Source organism: Oncorhynchus gorbuscha, unplaced genomic scaffold (genome assembly GCF_021184085.1).
Source record: "Oncorhynchus gorbuscha isolate QuinsamMale2020 ecotype Even-year unplaced genomic scaffold, OgorEven_v1.0 Un_scaffold_3916, whole genome shotgun sequence".
Taxonomy (NCBI): domain Eukaryota; kingdom Metazoa; phylum Chordata; class Actinopteri; order Salmoniformes; family Salmonidae; genus Oncorhynchus; species Oncorhynchus gorbuscha.
This window is the reverse complement of record NW_025748055.1, coordinates 1-16,719: the sequence shown is the minus strand read 5'-3', so window position 1 is coordinate 16,719 and position 16,719 is coordinate 1.

Below are 16,719 nucleotides of genomic sequence, written 5' to 3'. Positions count from 1 at the left end.
GTCTTGAAGGAGTTCCCATATATGCTGAGCACTTGTTGGTTGCTTTTCCTTCACTCTGCAGTCCAACTCAATCCAAACCTTCTCAATTGGGTTGAGCTTGGGTGCTTGTGGAGGCCAGGTCATCTGATGCAGCATTGCTCTCCTTCTTGGTCAAATAGCCCTTACACAGCCTGGAGGTGTATTGTATCATTGTCCTGTTGGAAAAACAAATGATAGACCCATTAAGCGCAAACCAGATGGGATGGCGTATCGCTGCAGAATGCTGTGGTAGTTGGTGCTGGTTAATTGTGCCTTGAATTCTAAATAAATCTGTGTCACCAGCAAAGCACCCCCACAACATCACACATCCTCCTCCATGCTTCACGGTGGAAACTACACATCCAGAGATCATCCGTTCACCAACTGCGTCTCACAAAGACACGGCGGATGGAACCAAAAATCTCCAATTTGGACTCATCAGACCAAAGGACTGATTTCCACCAGTCTAATGTCTATTACTCATGTTTCTTGGCTCAAGCAAGTCTCTTCTTATTATCGGTGTCCTTTAGTAGTGGTTTCTTTGTAATAATTTGACCATAAAGGCCTGATTCAAGCAGTCTCCTCTGAACAGTTGATGTTGAGATGTCTCTGTTACTTGAACTCTGAAGAATTTATTTGGGCTGCAATCTAAAGGTGCAGTTAACTCTAATGAACATATTCTCTGCAGCAGAGGTAACTGAGTCTTCCTTTCCTGTGATGGTGCTCATAAGAGCCAGTTTCATCATAGCACTTGATGGTTTTTGCGACTGACTGCACTTGAAGAAACTTTCTTGAAGTTTTGAAATGTTCCGTATTGTCTTAAAGGAATGATGGACTGTCATTTCTCTGCTTATTTGAGCTGTTCTTTCCATAATATGGACTTGGTATTGTACCAAATAGGGCTATCTTCTGTATACCACCCCTATCTTGTCACAACAGAACTGATTGTCTCTAATGCATTAAGAAGGAAAGAAATTCCACAAATGTACTTTTAAGGCACACTGGTTAATTGAAATGCTTTCCAAGTGACTACCTCATGAAGCTTGTTGAGAGAATACCAAGTGTACAAAGCTGTCATCAAGGCAAACGGTGGCTACTTTGAAGAATCTGAAATATAAAAAATTATGAAAAACCCTTGAATGAGTAACTTGTCCAAACTTTTGACTGGTAGTGTAGAAATAAGCAATTGCTTTGTATCAAATTTTTCTTACTCTTAAGAATAAAAGTAATTTTTCATGACTATATGCTGTTATCCTCTTTACAACAACAGTGTACAAAATAACCTTTTGCAAGACTGCCAACCAGAGCTATGTTCAGATACAGAAAGGGTATCCCACACAGTTCATCCAGTCAGAAGGAACTTCACAGTTGTTTGACTAATCTTTTTGTTTATTAATCATTGTATAAGGCCACTGGACTGTGCAGACTTCATTGATAGAGGAGAAATGAAATCAGAAATATCACATTGTCAGTGAGCTCCCATCTTCTGGCGCCGTCACCCTGGACAGCAGATCCACATCATAATGGAGTGAAAGTCAAGTTATCCATCAACTGAAGCCAAAGAGCACACATACAGACATTATAATACCTTATCATCAACCACGGCAGGAAGTGTTAAAAGGTACATATAGCATACGTCTTATGAATCACTACACAAGCATACACTTCAGCATGTGTCATGTTTTGTCATTGATTATCATGTCATGTCTCTGTGCTTCCCTTCTATTCGTTTCCCTCTGCTGGTCTTATTAGGTTCTTTCCCTGTTTCTATTCCTCTCTCTCCCCCTCCCTCTCTCCCTCTCTCGCTCTCTCTCTCTATCATTCCGTTCCTGCTCCCAGCTGTTCCTCATTCTCCTAACTACCTCATTTACTCTTTTTCACACCTGTCCCCTATTTTGCCCTCTGATTAGAGTCCCTATTTCTCCCTCTGTTTTCCGCTTCTGTCCTTGTCGGATCCTTGTATGATGTTCGCTGTTCTGTGTCCTTGTTCCGCCCTGTCGTGTTTTACCTTCTTCAGATGCTGCGTGTGAGCAGGTGTCAATGTCAGCTACGGCCGGTGACTTCCCGAAGCGACCTGCAGTCTGTGGTCGCGTCTCCAGTCATTCCTCTCTACTGACGAGTGGATTTCAGTTTTCCTGTTTTTGCTTTCACCTAGATAATATCCAGGATTATCGCTTTTGTCTAAGACTGGAATAAAGACTCTGTTTTCGTTAAGTCGCTTTTGGGTCCTCATTCACCTGCATAACAGCATGCTTCTAGAAACTCAAATGTGAATTCCTGTCACAGTGGTCAGTGTGTGGTTTTCTGTACATTCCACTCATCTAATACAGGGTCTGTGTATCATGCATAATCAGGCTCATCCAAGAGATTCCTAGATCAGATAGTAGTGCGCACACAAAAACACACAAACCTCAGCATTCCTGCAGTCAGTGGAATCCCATCTATTCCCATGCCAGCATGCAACCACCAGCACAGCTATCAGACATCCAATGCCTTCTAAGATAAACGTTCAACCCTGTTACATTATTTGCTGCTATTTAGGCTTGCCATAACAAAGGGGTTGAATACTTATTGACCCAAGTCAGTTCAGCTTTTCATTTTTAATACATTTGTAAACATTTCGAAAAACATAATTCCACTTGGACATTATTGGGTATTGTGTGTGTAGGCCAGTAACAAACAAAAAATCTACATTTAATCATTTTTAAATTCAGGCTGGAACACAAAATGTGGGGGAAAATCAAGGGGTATGAATACTTTCTGAAGGCACTATAATTGGTGGAACAACCCATATGCTATTGCATTATCAGTGACTGAAAGAGGTTTTTCATTCTATCTCCTAATCTTGCTATCACTAGAAACCGGTTCCATTCATAACTCTTGACCTGAAGTTTTATTAAAAGTAAAGTATGAGTGAAAGGACAAATAGAAAACCCGTTTTGTTCTAAGGCAACATGGTTTTCAGCAGCCACCCTGGTGCTGTACATACAGTATATTTAAGCAATAAGGTCCGAGGGGGTATGTTAGATGACCAATATACCACGACTAAGGGTTGTTCTTCTGGATATAGCCTTAGCCGTGGTATATTGGCCATATACCACAAACCCGAGGTGCCTTATTGCTATTATAAACTGGTTACCAACTTAATTAGAGTAGCAGAAATATATTTTTTGTCACACCTGTCACCATCGTTATGCGCACCTGAGTGTCATCAGACTCACCTGTACTCCACCACCTCCCTGATTACCTTCCCTATATATGTCACTCCCTTAGGTTCCTTCCCCAGGCGTTATTGTTTCTGTTCCAGTGTTATGTCTGTGTGTTGTTTGTGTTCCTTATTTTTGTATTTATGTTTATTTATCAAAATAAAATCAAAGTTTATTTGTCACATGCGCCGAATACAACAGGTGTAAACCTTACAGTGAAATGCTTACTTACAGGCTCTAACCAATGGTGCTGAAAAAAAGGTGTGTGTAGGTAAGTAAAGAAATAAAACAACAGTAAAAAGACATTTGAAAAAAGAGTAGCAAGGCTATATACAGACACCTGTCAGGCTTATTGAGGAGGTAGGTATGCATATGTGCAGGTATCGTTAAAGTGACTATGCATATATGATGAACAGAGAGTAGCAGAAGCATAAAAAGAGGGGTTGGCGGGTGGTGGGACACAAAGCAGATAGCCCAGTTAGCCAATGTGCGGGAGCACTGTTTGGTCGGGCCAATTTAGGTAGTATGTACATGAATGGAGAGTTACAGTGACTATGCATATAAGATAAACAGAGAGTAGCAGCATTGTAAAGGGGGACGGGGGGTACACAATGTAAATAATTTGGGTAACCATTTGGTTACCTGTTCAGGTATCTTATGGCTTGTGGGTAAAAACTGTTGAGAAGCCTTTTTGTCCTAGACTTGGCACTCCGGTACCTCTTGCCATGCAGTAGCAGAGAGAACAGTCTATGGCTGGGGTCTTTGACATTTTTTAGGGCCTTCCTCTGACACCGCCTGGTGTAGAGGTCCTGGATGGCAGGCAGCTTTGCCCCAGTGATGTACTGGGCCGTACGCACTGCTCTCTGAAGTGCCTTGCGGTCGGAAGCCGAGCAATTGCCATACCAGGCAGTCATGCAAATGGTCAGGATGCTCTCGATGGTGCAGCTGTAGAACCTTTTGAGGATCTGAGGACCCATGCCAAATCATTTTAGTTTCCTGAGGGCGAATAGGCTTTGTCGTGTTGTTGATGTGGACACCAAGGTATTTGAAGCTCTCAACCTGCTCCACTACAGCCCCGTCGATGAGAATGGGGATGTGCTTGGTGCTCCTTTTCCTGTAGTCCACAATCATCTCCTTAGTCTTGGTAACGTTGAGGGATAGGCTGTTATTCTGGCACCAGCCGGCCAGGTCTCTGACCTCCTCCCCCCCTATAGGCTGTCTCGTCGTTGTCGGTGATCAGGCATACCACTGTTGTGTCGTCAGCAAACTTAATGATGGTATTGGAGTCGTGCCTGGCCATGCAGTCGTGGGTGAACAGGGAGTACAGGAGGGGACTGAGCACGCACCCCTGGGGAGCTCCAGTGTTGAGGATCAGCGTGGCAGATGTGTTGCGACCTACCCTCACCACCTGGGGGCGGCCTGTCAGGAAGTCCAGGATCCAATTGCAGAGGGAGGTGTTTAGTCCCATGATCCTTAGCTTGGTGATGAGCTTTGAGGGTACAATGGTGTTGAACGCTGAGCTGTAGTCAACGAACAGCATTCTCACATAGGTGTTCCTTTTGTCCAGGTGGGAAAGGGCAGTGTGGAGTGCAATAGAGATTGCATCATCTGTGGATCTGTTTGGGCGGTATGCAAATTGTAGTGGGTCTAGGGTTTCTTGGATAATGGTGTTGATGTGAGCCATTACCAGCCTTTCAAAGCACTTCATGGCTACGGACGTGAGTGCTACGGGTCTGTAGCCATTTAGGCAGGTTGCCTTTGTTCTTGGGCACAGGGACTATGGTGGTCAGCTTGAAGCATGTCGGTATTACAGACTCAATCAGGGATATGTTGAAAATGTCAGTGAAGACACCTGCCAGTTGGTCAGCACATGCCTGGAGCACACGTCCTGGTCATCTGTCTGGCCCCGCAGTCTTGTGTATGTTGACCTGTTTAAAGGTCTTACTCACGTCGGCTACAGAGAGCGTGATCACACAGTTGTCCGGAACAGCTGATGCTCTCATGCATGCCTCAGTGTTGCTTGCCTCGAAAAAAGCATAGAAGTGATTTAGCTCGTCTTGTAGACTCGTGTCACTGGGCAGCTCGTGGCTGTGCTTCCCTTTGTAGTCTGTAATAGTTTGCAAGCCTTGCCACATCCGACGAGCGTCGGAGCCGGTGTAGTATGATTCAATCTTAGCCCTGTATTGACGCTTTGCCTGTTTGATGGTTCGTCGCAGGGCATAGCGGGATTTCTTGTAAGCTTCCGGGTTATAGTCCGCACCTTGAAAGCGGCAGCTCTACCCTTTAGCTCAGTGTGAATGTTGCCTGTAATCCATGGCTTCTGGTTGGGTATGTACGTACAGTCACTGTGGGGACGACGACCTCAATGCACTTATTTATAAACCAGTGACTGATGTGGTGTATTCCTCAATATCATCGGAAGAATCTCAAAACATGTTCCAATCTATGATAGCAAAGCAGTCCTGTAGTTTAGCATCTGCTTCATCTGACCATTTTTTATAGACCGAGTCACTGGTGCTTCCTGCTGTAATTTTTGCTTGTAAGCAGGAATCAGGAGGATAGAGTTGTGGTCGGATTTACCAAATGGAGGGCGAGGGTGTTATGCAGGTGAATGAGGACCCAAAAGCGACTTAACAGAAACAGAGTTTATTCCAGTCTTAACAGAAAACGACTAATCCTGAATTCTTTCACAGGTAATGTCCAAACAGGAATAACAGAGGGAGAAATAGGGACTCTAAAGAGGGCAAAATAGGGGACAGGTGTGAAAGAGTAAACGAGGTAGTTAGGAGAATGAGGAACAGCTGGGAGCAGGAACGGAACAATAGAGAGAGAGAGAGAGAGGGAGGGGGAGAGAGAGGGATAGAGAGAGGGAAAGAACCTAATAAGACCAGCAGGGGGAAACGAATAGAAGAGGAAGCACAGGGACAAGACATGACAATCTATGACAAAACATGACAGTACCCCCCACTCACCGGCGCCTCCTGGCGCACTCGAGGAGGAACCCTGGCGGCAACGGAGGAAATCATCGATCAACGAACGGTCCAGCACGTCCCGAGAAAGAACCCAACTCCTCTCCTCAGGACCGTAACGGGAAACGATGAAGAGGGAATCTAGTGCAATTACCATTATAAAAATGAGACACGGGTAGAGAACTGTAAGAGTTAGAGCAATCAGGACCAAACAGGCCAGGAGAGTAACAACTAGGGACAGACTGAGACACAGCAAGGCTAAGACCAGGAACAGGAGAGAGGCGGTGGCTGTGGACAGACTGAGACACAGCAAGTGCAGGAACAGGACCAGGAGAGATGCGGTGGCTGGGGACAGACTGAGACACAGCAAGGGCAGGAGAGATGCGGTGGCTGGGGACAGACTGAGACCCAGCAAGGCCAGGAGCAGAAGCAGGAAGAAAGTTACCGGACTTAGTCTGCGCGCAGTCCGAACAAGCAGCCACGAAACGGCGCGTGTCACGCTCCTGAGTAGGCCACCAAAAACGCTGGCGAATAGAAGCAAGCGTGCCCCGAACGCCGGGGTGGCCAGCTAACTGGGCAGAGTGAGCCCACTGAAGAACGGCCAGACGGGAACGAAAAGAAGGTTCCTAGGACAAGCGTGCGGTGACGGAGTGTGAGTGAGTGCTTGCTTTACCTGTCTCTCAATTCCCCAGACATTCAACCAGACAACACGCCCCTCAGGGAGAATTCCCTCGGGGTCGGTAGAGGCTACAGAAGAACTGAAGAGACGGGATAAAGCATCAGGCTTGGTGTTCTTAGTGCCCGGACGATAAGAAATAACGAACTCGAAATGAGCGAAATACAGCGCCCAACGAGCCTGACGCGCATTAAGTCGTTTGGCAGAACGGATGTACTCAAGGTTCTTATGGTCAGTCCAAACGACAAAAGGAACGGTCGCCCCCTCCAACCACTGTCGCCATTCGCCTAGGGCTAAACGGATGGTGAGCAGTTCGCGGTTAGCCACATCATAGTTACGTTCTGACGGCGACAGGCGATGAGAAAAATACGCACAAGGGTGGACCTTATCGTCAGTATGGGAGCGCTGGGACAGAATGGCTCCCACGCCCACCTCTGACGCGTCTACCTCGACAATGAACTGTTTAGTGACGTCAGGTGTAACAAGGATAGGAGCGGATGTTAAACGCTTCTTGAGGAGATCAGTACAACAATCATACGACCGGTGAGGAGGAAGGGAGGTGGCTCTGGACCGACTGAAGACCGTGTGCAGATCATGATATTCCTCCGGCAATCCTGTCAAATCACCAGGCTCCTCCTGTGAAGAGGGGGCAGAAGAAACAGGAGGAAAAGCAGACATTAAACTCTTCACATGACAAGAAACGTTCCAGGAAAGGATAGAACTACTAGACCAATCAAAAGAAGGATTATGACACACTAGCCAGGGATGACCCAAAACAACAGGTGTAAAAGGTGAACGAAAAATCAAAAAAGAAATGGTCTCACTATGGTTACCAGATACTGTGAGGGTTAAAGGTAGTGTTTCACATAATATACTGATAAGCGCTACTACTCTGTCCTCTCCGTCAAGTTCCTGTACTACCTTGCCGGTCCATCTACGCTGGACCGGTTCGGCAGCTTCCTGCAGTGCATTAATAGACTCTGGGGCGGAGGGCTGTTTTATGGACGAAGCCTGGGCTCGGGAACATGACATTCCTCTCAGACAGTTAGGGGAGCCCACGGCCATGTTCGCCTTGGATGGTAGTCCTCTCCCCAGTATATTATGTGAAACACTACCTTTAACCCTCACAGTATCTGGTAACCATAGTGAGACCATTTCTTTTTTGATTTTTCGTTCAACTTTTACACCTGTTGTTTTGGGTCATCCCTGGCTAGTGTGTCATAATCCTTCTTTTGATTGGTCTAGTAGTTCTATCCTTTCCTGGAACGTTTCTTGTCATGTGAAATGTTCCAGGAAAGGATAGAACTACTAGACCAATCAAAAGAAGGATTATGACACACTAGCCAGGGAGGACCCAAAAGCGACTTAACAGAAACAGAGTTTATTCCAGTCTTAACAGAAAACGACTAATCCTGAATTCTTTCACAGGTAATGTCCAAACAGGAATAACAGAAATCCTCTAGTCTGTAGAGGGGAACAACAGGAGAAGCGGCCACAGACTGCAGGTCGCTTCAGGTAGGCGCAGGCCGTAGCTGATAGAGACACCTGCTCACTCGCAGCATCTGATGAAGGCAAAAACACGACGGAACAAGAACACAGCGCAGCAAACATCAAACAAGGATCCGACAAGGACAGAAGCGGAAACCGAGGGAGAAATAGGGACTCTAATCAGAGGGCAAAATAGGGGACAGGTGTGAAAGAGTAAACGAGGTAGTTAGGAGAATGAGGAACAGCTGGGAGCAGGAACGGAACGATAGAGAGAGAGAGAGAGGGAGGGGGAGAGAGAGGGATAGAGAGAGGGAAAGAACCTAATAAGACCAGCAGGGGGAAACGAATAGAAGAGGAAGCACAGGGACAAGACATGACAATCTATGACAAAACATGACAGAGGGAGAGCTTTGTACGCATCTCTGTGTGTGGAGTACTGGGGATCTACAATTTTTTTTCCCTCTGGTTGCACATTTAACATGTTGATAGAGATTTGGTAGAACTGATTTAAGTTTCCCTGCATTAAAGTCTCTGGCCACTAGGAGTGCCGCCTCTGGGTGAGTGGTTTCCTGTTTGCTTATTTCCTTATACAGCTGACTGAGTGCGGTCTTAGTGCCAGCATCTGTGGTGGTAAATAAACAGCCACGAAAAGTATAGCTGAGAACTCTCTAGGCAAGTAGTGTGGCCTGCAGTTTATCACAATATACTCAACTTCAGGCGAGTAAAATCTAGAGACTTCCTTCGATTTCGTGCACCAGCTGTTGTTTACAAATATGCACAGACCCCCCTCCGACTGTAGAGTTAACAGTTGGACAGATCATTTCGAAATCTCTGGGCAAGAATCACTTGGACAAACTTTTAAAAAACGAATGTTAGGCTATATTCTGGCAATTGTGCCATTATTATGTGACGGATGTTAAGACTACAAACCGTTATAAATGGCCCATTCAACATTACGTGGATACGATTGGCAGTTAATGAAGTAATTGTTGGTGATTATAATTCAAGATATTGCTATGGAAGTGACCAACCCATGCTATTGTCAAAAGCGACTACTTTTTACTTAATTGTCTAGTTATCCCAAAAGTTAAAGAAACTCCTTTTTATTATTATTACACAATTGACCCCTCCAAAGAAAGCATGGCTCCGGGGCTTCTCCAAAATGCCACCCAATCAGCGATCTGATTCATGGACAAAGTATTGCATTCCAGTTTAGCCCGCACTCGGACCGCGGTATAGAAAACTCCCCCAGAGTCACAGAAAGACCGAATTGGTGCAACGCGCAGCGTCCAAACACCTTGAAAACAACTATTTCCCATAGGCGTGTACGATCTATGACAACATCAGCAGTTAGCTGCCAACAGCTGTTAGGCGTGTTTAGATTTGGTTAGTTTTATCCGTGTTATTTAGAGACATTAGCTAACCTGGGAGTAGAGACACTTGCCCGGTTCACTTCTATGCCAGTGATAATGTTTGTGGTCTGTGCTGGTGCTGCTGGCTGTTTGAGATACTTTAGAAGCCACATTGATGGAAGAGACAACATCCTCTTTGAGAAGCAACTTCTTGCTGAAGCCCTCCTTCCATTGTTGATAGTTGTGGAAGGTCTCAGGGGTGAAATGTGCCCTGCAGATTGACGAGTAGACACCCAATTCGTCTACCTCATTTTCACAAATGTATGCCACGTTTTAGAAGTTTTTCATTCGCCGTGTGGCGATGGCCACAGGGCGTTGTGGGATTGTTAGAACTGTTAGAACTGATTTGGATAAAAACCTCAAACACAATTTTTAGAACAGTACTACAATATTAGAATAATTGATTTAAGAGTTTGTCATTTGGGATTTTTTTTTGTCCAATTAAATATACCATGCCATCGGAAAGTATTCAAAGACCTGGACTTTTTCCACATTTTTGTTACGTGGCCTTATTATAACTGATTTTTTTTTAATCCTCAGCAATCTACACACAATACCCCAGAATATCAAAGCGAAAACAGGTTTTTAGAAATGATTGCACATTTATTTTTAAAAATCAAAACAGAAATACATTATTTACATAAGTATACAGATCCTGTGCTGAGACTCGAAATTGAGCTCCGGTGCATCCTGTTTTCATTGATGATCCCTGAGCTGTTTCTACAACTTGATTGGAGTCCCACCTGTGGTAAATTTAAATTGGTAGGACATGATTTGGAAAGGCACACACATCTGTCTATATAAGGTCCCACAGATGACAATGCATGGCAGAGCAAAAAACAAGCCATGAGATCAAAGGACTTGTCCATAGAGCTCCCAGACAGGATTGTGTCGGCACAGATCTGGAGAAGGGTACCAAAAAATGTATGCAACATTAAAGGTCCCCAAGAACACAGTGGCCTCCATCATTCTTAAATAGAAGCAGTTTGGAACCACCAAGACTCTTCCTAGAGCTGGCCGCCCAGCCAAACTGAGCAATAAGGGGAAAAGGGCCTTGGTTAGGGAGGTGACCCATAACCCGATGGTCACTGACAGAGCTCTAGAGTTCCTCAGTGGAGATGGGAGAACCTTCCAGAAGGACAGCCATCTCTGCAGCACTACACCAGTTAGGCCTTTATAGTATAGTGTCCAGACAGAAGCCATTTCTCAGTAAAAGGCACACGACAGCCCACTTGTAGTTTGCCAAAAGTCACCTAAAGACTCTCACACCATGACAAACAAGATTCTCTGGTCTGATGAAACCAAGATTGAACTCCTTGGCCTGAATGTCAAGCGTCACGTCTGGAAGAAACCTGGCACCATCCCTACGGTGAAGCATGGTGGTGGCGGCAGCATGCTGTGGGGATGTTTTTCAGTTGCAGAGACTGGGAGACTAGTCAGGATTGAGGTAAAGAGGAACTAGGCAAAGTACAGAGAAATCCTTGATGAAAACCTGCTCCAGAGCGCTCAGGACTTCAGATTGGGGAGAAGGTTCACCATCCAACAGGACAACGACCCTAAGCACACAGCCAAGACAATGCAGGACTGGCTTCGGCACAAGTCTGAATGTCCTTAAGTGGCCCAGGCAGAGCCCAGACATAAACCCGTTCAAATATCTCTGGAGAGTCCTGAAAATAGCTGTGCAGCGACATTCCCCATCCAACCTGGCAGAGCTTGAGAGGATCTGCAGAGAAGAATGGTAACAATTTCCCAAATACAGGTGTGCCAAGCTTGTAGCGTCATATCCAAGAAGACTCGATGCTGTAATCGATGCCAAAGGTGTCTCAAAAAAGTACTGAGTAAACGGTCTGAATAGTTATGTAAATGTGATATTTCCGTTTTTTTTTTTTTTTTTAATAATGTCAACTCGGTTTTTGTGTTGTCATTGTGGGGTATTGTGTGTAGATTGATTGAGGTTAGGGGGGGGGGCAATTTAAAACACTTTTAGAATAAGGCTGTAACATAGCAAAATGTGGAAAATATCAAGGTGTCAGCATACTTTCCGAAGGCTCTTGTATGTATTGTAAAGAGGATTGCAAATGTTATTGCTCTATTCTAGAGGTGTCAATGGAATTGCCGAATGTGAACATTTCTGTAAAGCCCAATGTCAAGAGAGCTGCACATTGCTTGGAAAAAACATTTTCATATTCTGCGTATTTACATGTTCATAGTTTAGCATTTCCCTCTTTGTTTGAATGTGTTGTCATTCCCGTTATCAAATATTTGTAGTGTTAGGAACAGAAGCAGGAGACACATTATATCTGATGGCAGGCCACAAATGGTCACTGAAAGGTATCTACCACTCTTGATATATTAATGTCTGTCCCTCAGACAGCTTTGCTCCTATTCATCATCTCTGACTTTTACATTTCAAATGACTACTTATGCTTTTTCTTGCTGTGACATCAAATATTTTTGGAAACATACACATATTAGCAGATCTTATTGTGGGTGTAACAAAATTCTTGTGTTCCAACAGTGCAGTAGTATTTAACAATACACACAAATCTAAAAGAATGGAATTAAGAAACATAAATATTAGAATGGGCAATGTCAGAGTGACATTGACTAGAATACAGTATATACATAAGAAAGTAGTTAAGCAGTATGTAAACATTATTAAAGTGACCAGTGATTCCAGGTCTATATACATAGGGCAACAGCCTCTAAGGTGCAGGGTTGAGTAATCGGGTGGTAGCCGGCTAGTCTGATGGCCTTGAGATAGAAGCTGTTTATCAGTCTCTCGGTCCCAGGTTTGATGCACCTACACTGACCTCACCTACTGGATGATAGCGGGGTGAACAGGCCATGGCTCTGGTGGTTGATGTCCCTGATAATCTTTTTGGTCTTCCTGTGACATCGGTGCTGTAGGTGTCCTGGAGGGCAAGCAATGTGCCCCCGGTGATGCGTTGGGAAGACCGTGTCGTCTGTGGATCTTTTGGGGCGGTATGCAAGTTGAAGTGGGTCTAGGTTGACAGGTAAGGTGGAGGTGATATGAACCTTAACTAGCCTCCCAAAGCAATTCATGATGACAGAAGTGAGTGCTACGGGGCGAAAGTCATTTACTTCAGTTACCTTTGCTTTATTGGGTACAGTAACAATGGTGGATATCTTGAAGTAAGTGAGGATAGTGGGGATAGGGAGAGATCGAATATATCCGTAAACACTCCAGCCAGCTGGTCTGCGCATGCTCTGAGGACGCTGCCAGTGATGTCGTCTGGGCCGGCAGCCTTGCGAGGGTTAACACGCTTAAATGTTTTACTCACGTCGGCCACGGAGAACTAGAGCCCACAGTACTTGGGAGCGGGCCACGCCACTGGCACTGTGTTATCCTCAAAGCGAGAAGCAGGTCTTTTAGCTTGTCCAGGAGCAAGACGAGGCTGGGTTTTGTAATCCGTGATTGTCTGTAGACCCTGCCAAATACATCTTGTGTCTGACCATTGAATTGCGACTCCACTTTGTCTCTGTATTGACGTTTTGCCTGTTTGATTGCCTAATGGAGGGAACAACTACACTATTTGTATTAAACCATATTCCCAATCACCTTTTCGTGGTTCATGCTTTCAGTTTTGCACGAATGCTGCCATCTTTCCACGTTTTTTGGATTGGGTAGGTTTTAATACTCAAGGTGGGAACAATATCCCCTATACACTTCCTGATGAACTCAGTTACCGTGTCCGTGTATGCGTCAATGTTATTCTCATTCAACCAGAAACATATCCCAATCCCCGTAATCAAAACAATCTTGAAGCATGGATTCCAATTGGTCAGACAAGCGTTTCTGCCTATAGGAAGGGAAGAGCAGGATGGAGTCGTGATCTGATTTGCTGAAGGGAGGGCGGGGGAGGGCCTTGTAGCCGTCCCGGAAGAGGGAGTAACAATGGTAGAGAGTTTTTTATGCGCGAATAGTACACGCAATGTGTTGTTAGAACTTCGGTAGCGTTTTCCTCAAATTTGCTTTGTTAAAGTCCCCAGCTACAATCAAATCAAATCAAATCAAATTGTATTTGTCACATACACATGGTTAGCAGATGTTAATGTGAGTGTAGCGAAATGCTTGTGCTTCTAGTTCCGACAATGCAGTGATAACCAACAAGTAATCTAACTAACAATTCCAAAACTACTGTCTTATACACAGTGTAAGGGGATAAGGAACATGTACATAAGGATATATGAATGAGTGATGGTACAGAGCAGCATACAGTAGATGGTATCGAGTACAGTATATACATATGAGATGAGTGTGTAGACAAAGTAAACAAAGTGGCATAGTTAAAGTGGCTAGTGATACATGTGTTACAAAGGATGCAGTCGATGTTGTAGAGTACAGTATATACATATGCATATGAGATGAATAATGTAGGGTAAGTAACATTATATAAGGTAGCATTGTTTAAAGTGGCTAGTGATATATTTACATCATTTCCCATCAATTCCCATTATTAAAATGGCTGGAGTTGGGTCAGTGTCAATGACAGTGTGTTGGCAGCAGCCACTCAATGTTAGTGGTGGCTATTTAACAGTCTGATGGCCTTGAGATAGAAGCTGTTTTTCAGTCTCTCGGTCCCAGCTTTGATGCACCTGTACTGACCTCGCCTTCTGGATGATAGCGGGGTGAACAGGCAGTGGTTCGGGTGGTTGATGTCCTTGATGATCTTTATGGCCTTCCTGTAACAACGGGTGGTGTAGGTGTCCTGGAGGGCAGGTAGTTTGCCCCGGTGATGCGTTGTGCAGTCCTCACTACCCTCTGGAGAGCCTTACGGTTGAGGGCGGAGCAGTTGCCGTACCAGGCGGTGATACAGCCCGCCAGGATGCTCTCGATTGTGCATCTGTAGAAGTTTGTGAGTGCTTTTGGTGACAAGCTGAATTTCTTCAGCCTCCTGAGGTTGAATAGGCGCTGCTGCGCCTTCTTCACGACGCTGTCAGTGTGAGTGGACCAATTCAGTTTGTCTGTGATGTGTATGCCGAGGAACTTAAAACTAGCTACCCTCTCCACTACTGTTCCATCGATGTGGATAGGGGTGTTCCTCTGCTGTTTCCTGAAGTCCACAATCATCTCCTTAGTTTTGTTGACGTTGAGTGTGAGGTTATTTTCCTGACACCACACTCCAAGGGCCCTCACCTCCTCCCTGTAGGCCGTCTCGTCGTTGTTGGTAATCAAGGCCCTCTTGAAGCATGTGGGAACAGCAGACTGGTATAGGGATTGATTGAATATGTCCGTAAACACACCGGCCAGCTGGTCTGCGCATGCTCGGAGGGCGCGGCTGGGGATGCCGTCTGGGCCTGCAGCCTTGCGAGGGTTAACACGTTTAAATGTCTTACTCACCTCGGCTGCAGTGAAGGAGAGACTGCATGTTTCCGTTGCAGGCCGTGTCAGTGGCACTGTATTGTCCTCAAAGCGGGCAAAAAAGTGATTTAGTCTGCCTGGGAGCAAGACATCCTGGTCCGTGACTGGGCTGGATTTCATCTTGTAGTCCGTGATTGACTGTAGACCCTGCCACATGCCTCTTGTGTCTGAGCCATTGAATTGAGATTCCACTTTGTCTCTGTACTGACGCTTAGCTTGTTTAATAGCCTTACGGAGGAATAGCTGCACTGTTTGTATTCAGTCATGTTGCCAGACACCTTGCCCTGATTAAAAGCAGTGGTTCGCGCTTTCAGTTTCACGCGAATGCTGCCATCAATCCACGGTTTCTGGTTAGGGAATGTTTTTATCGTTGCTATGGGAACGACATCTTCGACGCACGTTCTAATGAACTCGCACACCGAATCAGCGTATTCGTCAATATTCCCATCTGGCCTGTACGAAACATGTCCCAGTCCACGTGCTGGAAGCAGTCTTGGAGTGTAGAGTCAGCTTGGTCTGACCAGCGTTGGACAGACCTCAGCGTGGGAGCCTCTTGTTTTAATTTCTGTCTGTAGGCAGGGATCAGCAAAATGGAGTCGTGGTCAGCTTTTCGAAGGGGGCGGGGCAGGGCCTTATATGCGTCGCGGAAGTTAGAGTAACAATGATCCAAGGTTTTACCACCCCTGGTTGCGCAATCGATATGCTGATAAAATTTAGGGAGTCTTGTTTTCAGATTGGCTTTGTTAAAATCCCCAGCTACAATGAATGCAGCCTCCGGATAAATGTTTTCCAGTTTGCAAAGAGTTAAATAAAGTTCGTTCAGAGCCATCGATGTGTCTGCTTGGGGGGGATATATACGGCTGTGATTATAATCGAAGAGAATTCTCTTGGAAGATAATGCGGTCTACATTTGATTGTGAGGAATTCTAAATCAGGTGAACAGAAGGATTTGAGTTCCTGTATGTTTCCTTCATCACACCATGTCCCGTTAGTCATGAGGCATACGCCCCTCCACTCTTCTTACCAGATAGATGTTTGTTTCTGTCGGCGCGATGCGTGGAGAAACCCGTTGGCTGTACCGCCCTGGATAGCGTTTTCCCAGTAAGCCATGTCTCCGTAAAGCAGAGAACGTTGCAGTCTCTGATGTCCCTCTGGAATGCCACTCTTGCTCGGATTTCATCAACCTTGTTGTCGAGAGACTGGACATTGGCAAGAAGAATACTGGGAAGTGGTGCGCGATGTGCCCTTTTTCGAGTCTGACCAGAACACCGCCGCGTTTCCCTCTTTTCGAGTCGTTTCCTTGGGTCGCTGCATGCGATCCATTCCGTTGTCCTGTTTGTAAGGCAGAACACAGGATCCGCGTCGCGGAAAACATATTCTTGGTCGTACTGATGGTGAGTTGACGCTGATCTTATATTCAGTAGTTCTTCTCGACTGTATGTAATGAAACCTAAGATGACCTGGGGTACTAATGTAAGAAATAACACGTAAAAAAACAAAAAACTGCATAGTTTCCTAGGAACGCGAAGCGAGGCGGCCATCTCAGTCGGCGCCGGAAATACAT